Source organism: Arachis ipaensis, chromosome B10, assembly GCF_059453495.1.
Source record: "Arachis ipaensis isolate K30076 ecotype BB chromosome B10, ASM5945349v1, whole genome shotgun sequence".
Classification (NCBI taxonomy): Eukaryota; Viridiplantae; Streptophyta; class Magnoliopsida; order Fabales; family Fabaceae; genus Arachis; species Arachis ipaensis.
Genome location: NC_142435.1, coordinates 83,345,709 through 83,354,044, shown reverse-complemented (window position 1 = coordinate 83,354,044; position 8,336 = coordinate 83,345,709). Strand labels below are relative to the sequence as shown.

The following is an 8,336-nucleotide window of genomic DNA, read 5'->3' as shown; positions in this document are numbered from 1 at the left end:
AGTAATGTGCTTTTCGGACTTTTTACCTTTCTAGCTTAGCACTTTGGCGCAAGGTTTTTCAACCTTTTTAGCCTTTGTATGGCGTTGTTCCCTTTTTAGTGATCATTTTATTGGTCCGACTTCTCTGTCGGGCCTTTTTAAGTTATTTGTAGTAACCCCATTTTTAGTCCGACCTCGTCAGGTCCCTTTATATGGGTTACTTTAATAACTTCTTACATTAATTTGGGCTTTGTCGCTTCACCTTGCCGATCTTTCTTGGTCGGGCGATGAATTTTTCGTTATTTCTAGCGTAAATTAATGCACTTGGTAGGAAACGTTTTTAGGAAATCTTTATTTCTATTAAGTAGTAAAATGTGAAGACAAAATATAAAAAAGAGTATGTACCTATGAGGGCTTACCCTGCTAGTCGGGCAGCCTTTAGGTCTTGGCCTGGGGCCTCATTAAAAAACACTTTGGTGGAAAAAAGAGTGCACCTTGGCCCAAGGCCTTTTTCTAGCTATAGTACCTTCTTAGGTTACAAGTGTGCCATGACCTTGGGAGCTCCCGCCCTTCAAGGTCGGCTACCTTGTAGTAACCCTTTCCTAGTACTTCTGCAATCCGGTACGGGCCTTTCCAATTGGCTGCCAGCTTTCCTTCTCCTGACCAACCTATTCCGATGTCATTTCGGATTAGGATGAGGTCATTGGTAGCGAAGCTTCGTTGGATTACCTTACGATTGTACCTTGAGGCCATTTGATGCTTCGAGGTTTCCTCTTGGATCCGAGCTCTTTTCCGGACTTCTGGAAGTAAGTCGAGTTCTTCCCTTTGTGCTTAAGAGTTGGTGTCATTGTTGTAGAAGATCACCCTAGTGGATCTTTTGTCTATTTCTACGGAGATCATTGCCTCCACTCCGTAAGCAAGTCAGAAAGGTGATTCCCCCGTGGTGGAGTGCGACGTCGTCTAGTATGCCCATAGGACTTGTGCGAGCTCTTCAGCCCAGGCTCCTTTTGCATCTTGTAGATGGAATTTCAATGCGGCCATTATGACCTTGTGAAGTAGTCTATTCCTACAGGGAGGAATTTAACTTGCCCTGATCCCTGGGGGAACGGTCCGAGCAGGTCGAGCCCCCACTTTGCGAATGGCCAAGGGGAGGTGACGCAGAAAAGTTCTTCTGGTGGGGCAGCGTGAAAATTAGTGTGCTTCTGGTATGGAGGGCACGTCTTGATGAATTCGGCGGCCTCCTTCTGTAAGGTCGGCCAGTAGAAGCCGGCTCGGAGCACCTTTTTGGATAGAGCTCGTGCCCCAAGGTGATTGCCACACATGCCTCTGTGGACTTCTTCCAGGACTTCCTTTGTAGCGGAAGTCGGGATGCATTTTAGGAGGGGTGTTGAGATCCCTCTTTTGTATAGGATGTCGTGCGCTATGGTGTAATATTGCGCCTCTCGTATAAGCCTTTTTGCCTCCTTTTTATCTGTGGGGAGTGTTTCGGACTTAAGTTATTTGATTATGGGGGTCATCCATCCTTAGTTCTGGTCTGATATGTTTCGGACCTTCTCTTCCTCTGAGGTTGACGGCTTTTTTAGGGTTTCTTGGATGAGGCTCCTATTATTGCCCCCTGGTTTGGTGCTGGCTAGTTTTGAAAGTGCGTCGGCACGGGCATTTGGTTCCTGAGGTATGTGTCGGATCTTATATCCCATGAATTTCCCGAGTATTTTTTTGGTTTTGTCTAGGTATTTTTTCATGGTGGGATCTTATGCCTGATAACTTCTTTCTATTTGTAAGGTGACTACTTGTGAATCGCTGATGATGGTAAGATTTTGGGCTCCAACTTCCTTGGCTAGCTTTAAACCAGCCAGTAGGACTTCATACTCGCCTTGATTATTTGAGGCGGGGAACTCGAACCTTAAGGAGAGTTCGAGTTGAGTCCCTTGGTCGTTCTCCAGGATAACGTCCGCCCCACTCCCACTTTATTTGATGAGCCGTCAACATAGAGGTTCTAATTAATGGGGTTCCTGGGGTGTCGGTGTATTCTGCAATAAAGTCGGCGAAGTACTAGGACCTGATTGTCGTCTGGGCTTTGTACTTGAGGTCGAATTTGGATAGCTTGACTGCCCACCGTAGGATTCTTCCAGCCAAGTCAGTTTTCTGTAGGATACCCTTCATGGGTTGGTTGGTTGGTCCATTGATGAGGCACAGAAGTTGGTGAATTAAAAATTATTAAAATAGTTACGTTGCAAGTATAGTTCTTAACTCACCGAAAATCTGCCTATCAATTTAGAAATATGTCACAGAGAGTTTAAATTAAAAATTACTGGGAATTTAAGTCTCAGGTCATCTCCCAACGAGTTGCAGAAAAGTGTGAAATTTTATTAATCAGATGTTCCAAAAAGTTGAGTTAAGTAGGTGGAAAATTAAATTGAGAAAATTCAAATAATATGAATAAAAGCCTTGACTGGGAGTTGATTAGTTGGAATCTCTATTATTGATGAGATGATTTCAAGATTAATTTATAATTAATGGTTGTCCTGTTTAGTTATCCTTTACTGGGTAAAGAAAAGTCAAACAAGTTGGAATGCTAGTTCTGTTCACGAGTTGCAACCCACTTAGTTCAAAGGGATTGGTGTTAGTGATTAGATAACAATCCAACAGTTAACCCAATTACAAATTTTCTTTCAATCCTTCCAACTCAAGAGTTCCTTTCAATCAACTCCCCATCAAGTGAGGGAACTACTCACTCATTGTAAATAATAAATCCATAACACATGAAAGGGAATTAAAAGAAGACATTATTATTGGAATGGAAAATAAATTAAAATGGAAGAAATAATCCTTGTATTAAATAATCACGAAAGTATTCAAATGACAAAATTGAACAAAGCAAAGAACATGGAAGAATAAAACCAAGTTAAGAGAACGAACTAGAATGACGAAGTCTTGATGAGGAAATAACTCTTCTCAATGTTCCAATGCTAAGACCAATTGAAAAATTAAAATTCTTAAACCTAGAGAGAAAAACCTGAAGGAGTAAAACTAGATCTAAAACTCAAAACTGTGTAGAATGAATGTTGTGTTTTGTTTCTGCATATTCTCTGGCTCTAGTCTGCTGTTCTGGGCCAAAAACTGGGTCGAAATAAGGTCCAAAATTGCCCCCAGCGAATTCTACAGATTATGCAGATCGCACATGTCACGCGATCGCATCATCCATGCGGACGCGTTATTCGCGCTTTTCCTTGCCACGCGTTCGCATCATCCATGCTACCGTGTTGCTTGAGCTTTTCCAATCTGCGCGGCCGCGTGAGACATGCGGCCACGTCACTGCGATTTGCTCTCCTTCGCGCGGTCGCGTGGCCATGCGACCGCGTCACTTCTCGCTGGTTATCTCCTCAAATTCTTGTGTTCCTTCCATTTTTGCTAGCTTCCTTTCCAATCTCCAACTCATTCATGCCCTATAAAGTCTGAAACACTCAACACATAGATCACGGCATCGAATGGAATAAAAGAGAATTAAAAATACATAATTAAAGTCTCTAGGAAGCAGTTTTCAAACATGTTATAAATTCAGGAAGGAATTATAATTTCATGCTAATTTAATGAATAAGTGGGTAAGGATCATGATAAAACCACACAATTAAACACAATATAAACCATAAAATAATGGTTTATCATCCGTATTCTGATGGTGTGGGCTTGAAAGTATGGTCGAAGCTGCTGGGAAGTAAGTATGGTGGCGTAGGCGAACTTTTCTATCTTTTGGTAGTTTAGTTCAGCCCCTTGTAAAGCCTTTCTGATAAAGTAGATGGGCTGTTGTCTGTTATCGTCTTCTCTGACTAGCGCTGATGCTATCGCTCGACTTCCAACGGCGAGGTATAGTATCAGTTCTTCTCCTTGTTGAGAGCGGGTCAGGATAGGGTGTTGCCCTAAGAATGTTTTAAAGTTTTGGAAGGCTTGTTCTCATTCTTGGGTTCATTCGAACCTCTTTCCTTTCCTTAGGGTTGCATAGAAAGGTAGAGATATCAGGGCCGATCCAACTAGGAACTTAGACAGGGCTGCTAGTCTTCCATTCAGCTGTTGTACCGCCTTGACCCAGGTCGGGCTTTTCGTGTTGATTATGGCTTGGCATTTGGCTGGGTTTGTGATGACCGGAATTCACTCCCCATACAAAAATTGATGAATCCATTCTTTTGGCAAGCGCACCAAAATTATCGTCAAGTAATAACCCACAGTGGAGTGGGATCGTATCCACAGAGATTGGTAAATTAGTGGGATCATGTTGATTTAGTATGTTTTTAGTACATTTTAGTTAGCTTTTATTATGTTTTTATTAGTTTTAAATAAAAATCACATTTCTAGACTTTACTATGAGTTTGTGTGTTTTTCTGTAACTTCAGGTATTTTCTGGCTTTAATTGTGGGACCAGAGCAAAAATCTGATTCAAAGGCTGAAAAAGGACTGCAGATGCTGTTGGATTCTGACCTCCCTGTACTCGAAGTGGATTTTCTGAAGCTACAGAAAACCAATTGGCGCGCTCTCACTTGCGTTGAAAAAGGGGACATCCTAGGCTTTGCAGAAATATATAATAGTCCATACTTTGCCCAAGATTTGATGGCCCAAATCGGCGTTCCAAGTCAGCTTAAGAATTCTGGCGTCAAAACGCCAGAACTGGCACAAAAGCTGGAGTTAAACGCCCAAACAGGCACAAAAGCTGGCGTTTAACTCCAAGAAAAGTCTCTACACATGAAAACTTCAATGCTCAGCCCAAGCACACACCAAGTGGGCCCGGAAGAAGATTTCTGCATTAATTACCTATTTCTGTAACACTAGGCTACTAGTTTTCTATAAATAATACTTTTTGCTATTGTATTTTAAAGACTTTGATACACTTGATCAGATTTTGATAGACCTTTTCACGTTTGGGGGCTGGCCTCACGGCCATGCCTAGACCCTTTTGTTCTTATGTATTTTCAACGGTGGAGTTTCTACACACCATAGATTAAGGTGTGGAGCTCTGCTGTCCTTCATGAATTAATGCAAAGTACTATTGTTTTTCTATTCAACTAAAGTCTATTTCTTCTCCAAGATATTCATTCGCACCCAAGAACATGATGAATGTGATGATTATGTGACACTCATCACCATTCTCACCTATGAATGCATGCCTGACAACCACTTCCATTCTACATGCAAACAAGCTTGAATGTGTATCTCTTGGGTTTCTAATCTAAGAATAGAACCTTCGTGGTATAGGCTAGAATTACTAGCGGCCATTCCTGAGATCTGGAACATCTAAACCTTGTTTGTGGTATTCTGAGTAGGATCTGGGAAGGGATGACTGTGACGAGCTTCAAACTCGCGAGTGTTGGGTGTGTGACAGAAGCAAAAAGATCAATGGATCCTTTTCCAACATGATCGAGAACCGACAGATGATTAGCCGTGCGGTAACAGCGTGCGTAGAACATTTTCACTGAGAGGATGGGAAGTATCCATTGACAACGGTGATGCCCAACATAAAGCTTGCCATGGAAAGGAGTGTGAATGATTGGAAGAAGGCATTAGGAAAGCAGAGGTTTAGGAGGAACAAAGCATCTTCATACGCTTATCTGAAATTCCTACCAATGAATTAGATAAGTATCTCTATCTCTATCTTTATTTTATGTTTTATTTATCTTTAATTATCAATCCTTCATAACCATTTGAATCTGCCTGACTGAGATTTACAAGATGACCATAGCTTGCTTCAAGCCGACAGTCTCTGTGGGATCGACCCTTACTCACGTAAGGTATTACTTGGACGACCCAGTGCACTTACTGGTTAGTTGTGCGGAATTGTGACAAAGTGTGATTCACGTTTGAGAGCTCAAAGTCTTTGGTGCCATTATTGATGATCACAATTTTGTGCACCAAGTTTTTGGCGCCGTTGCCGGGGATTGTTCGAGTTTGGAGAACTGACGGTTCATCTTGTTGCTTAGATTAGGTACTTATCTTTTTATTCTTCAGAATTTTTAAGAATGAATTCTAGAGTTTCAAGGTGATGTTCTTATCATCACAAAAGCTGATTGATTCTCATCACTTTAGCTGCTGAATGTAATATCCTGCTGAAGCTTGGCTAACCATGTCTAATCTTTTTAGACTGAAGCTTTAGACTAACATTGCATGATTCTTGGAATTCTTATTAAAAGTTTTGAATCTCTTTATTTTTTTTTCACTCAATTTTCGAAAAAATCACAAAAAAAAAATTTATAAAATCATAAAAATCAAAAATATTTTATGTATCTTAGTGTCAATTTTTAAGTTTGGTGTCTTGCATGCATTGTTTATTTGATCTTAGTTGCATTCTTTATTGTTTTTCATCATTAAAAATTCAAAAATATGTTCAAAATTGTGTCTTTTCAAGTCAATAATACAGAGAATTGAAGATTCAGAACATTCAACAGAGGAATTAAACAGAAAAAGCTGGGCGTTCAAAACGCCCAGTGAAGAAGGAAAACTGGCGTTTAAACGCCAGCCAGGGTAAAAAGGTAGCATTTTGGGCGTTAAACGCCAGAATGGATACCATTCTGGGCGTTTAACGCCAGGATGACACTAGAGGGAAGATTTTGTTTTTAATTCAAATTTTTTTCAAATCTTCATAATTTTTCAAAATCAAATCTTTTTCAAATCATATCTTTTCAATCATATCTCTTAAAAATCAATTTCTTTCCATTTTTTTATTTTTTTTGAAAATCCTTGCTACAATTAGAAATTTAATTCAAAATTTTCAAGTTATTACTTGCCTATTAAGAAAGGATCAAAAGTTTTAATTCTAGAATCATATCTTCTAATTTGTTGTTAGTCAAGTAATCAACTTTAATGTTAAAACTTTCTTCTTTTAAATTTTATTATCAATCATATCTTCTCAATCATATTTTTTCAATCACATCTTTTTCAAAATTAAGTTTCAATCATATCTTTTTAATTTCTAATTTCAAAATCTTTTTCAAAATCACTTAATTTCTTTCCCAATTTTAGTTTTCAAAAATCATCAATCAAATTTTCAAAATTTCTTTTAATTATTTCAAGATCTTTTACTTTAATTTCGAAAATTCTTCCCCTCTTCTCACATCCTTCTATTTAAGGACTAACACTCCTCCACTATCAACAATTCGAACTCTATCCCTCTTGATAAGTTCGAATTCTTTCCTTTCTACCTTCTCCTTCTATTCTTCTTTTCCTCTAACACTTCAAGGAATCTCTATACTGTAACATAGAGGATTCCATACTTTCTTGTTCTCTTCTCTTTCATATGAGCAGGAGCAAGGACAAAGGCATCCTTGTTAAAGCTGATCCTGAACCTGAAAGGACCTTGAAGAGAAAGCTAAGAGAAGCTAAGGCACAACTCTCTCTAGAGGGCCTAACAGAGCTGTTCAAGGAGGAAGAAGCCATGGCAACCGAAAACAACAACAATGCCAACAATGGAAGGAAGGTGCTTGGTGACTTTACTGCACCTACTCCCGACTTCTATGGGAGAAGCATCTCAATCCCTGACATTGGAGCAAACAACTTTGAGCTTAAGCCTCAATTAGTTTCTCTAATGCAACAGAATTGCAAGTTTTATGGACTTTCATTGGAAGATCCTCATCAGTTATTAACTGAATTCTTGCAAATTTGTGACACTGTCAAGACCAATGGGGTTTTGATCCTGAGGTCTACAGACTTATGCTCTTCCCTTTTGCTGTAAGAGACAGACCTAGGACATGGTGAGATTCACAACCCAAAGAAAGCCTGAACTCTTGGGAAAAGCTAGTCAATGCCTTCTTGGCAAAGTTCTTTCCACCTCAAAAATTGAGCAAGCTTAGAGTGGAAGTCCAAACCTTCAGACAGAAGGAAGGAGAATCCCTCTATGAAGCTTGGGAAAGATACAAGCAATTGATCAGAAGGTGTCCTTCTGACATGCTTTCTGAATGGAGCATCATAGGTATCTTCTATGATGGTCTGTCTGAACAGTCCAAGATGTCATTGGACAGCTCTGCTGGAGGATCTCTTCATCTGAAGAAGACGCCTACAGAAGCTCAGGAACTCATTGAGATGGTTGCAAATAACCAATTCATGTACACTAGCTTCCATGGAATTCTCTTATGAGAAACCATGGGAATCTGAGGCTCACACAGAGACCATAGAGATTCCATTGAATTTACTCCTGCCATTCATGAGCTCTGATGAGTATTCTTTCTCTGAAGAGGATGAAGATGTTATTGAAGAGCAAGTTGCTAAGTACCTTGGAGCAATCATGAACCTAAACGCCAAGTTATTTGGTAATGAGAATTGGGAGAATGAACCTCCATTGCTCACTAAAGAACTGGATGACTTGACTTGGCAGAAAT

The 8,336-nt window shown here is 39.8% G+C and overlaps 1 non-coding gene across 1 annotated transcript; it reads right to left on the bottom strand.

The window, feature by feature from the left end:
- Positions 1-7,803: 7,803 nt before the first annotated feature.
- LOC148580649 (small nucleolar RNA R71) lies at positions 7,804-7,911 on the bottom strand. The gene has a single exon (XR_015899159.1). It is a non-coding gene; the product is annotated as a small nucleolar RNA R71 (small nucleolar RNA).
- Positions 7,912-8,336: the final 425 nt, after the last annotated feature.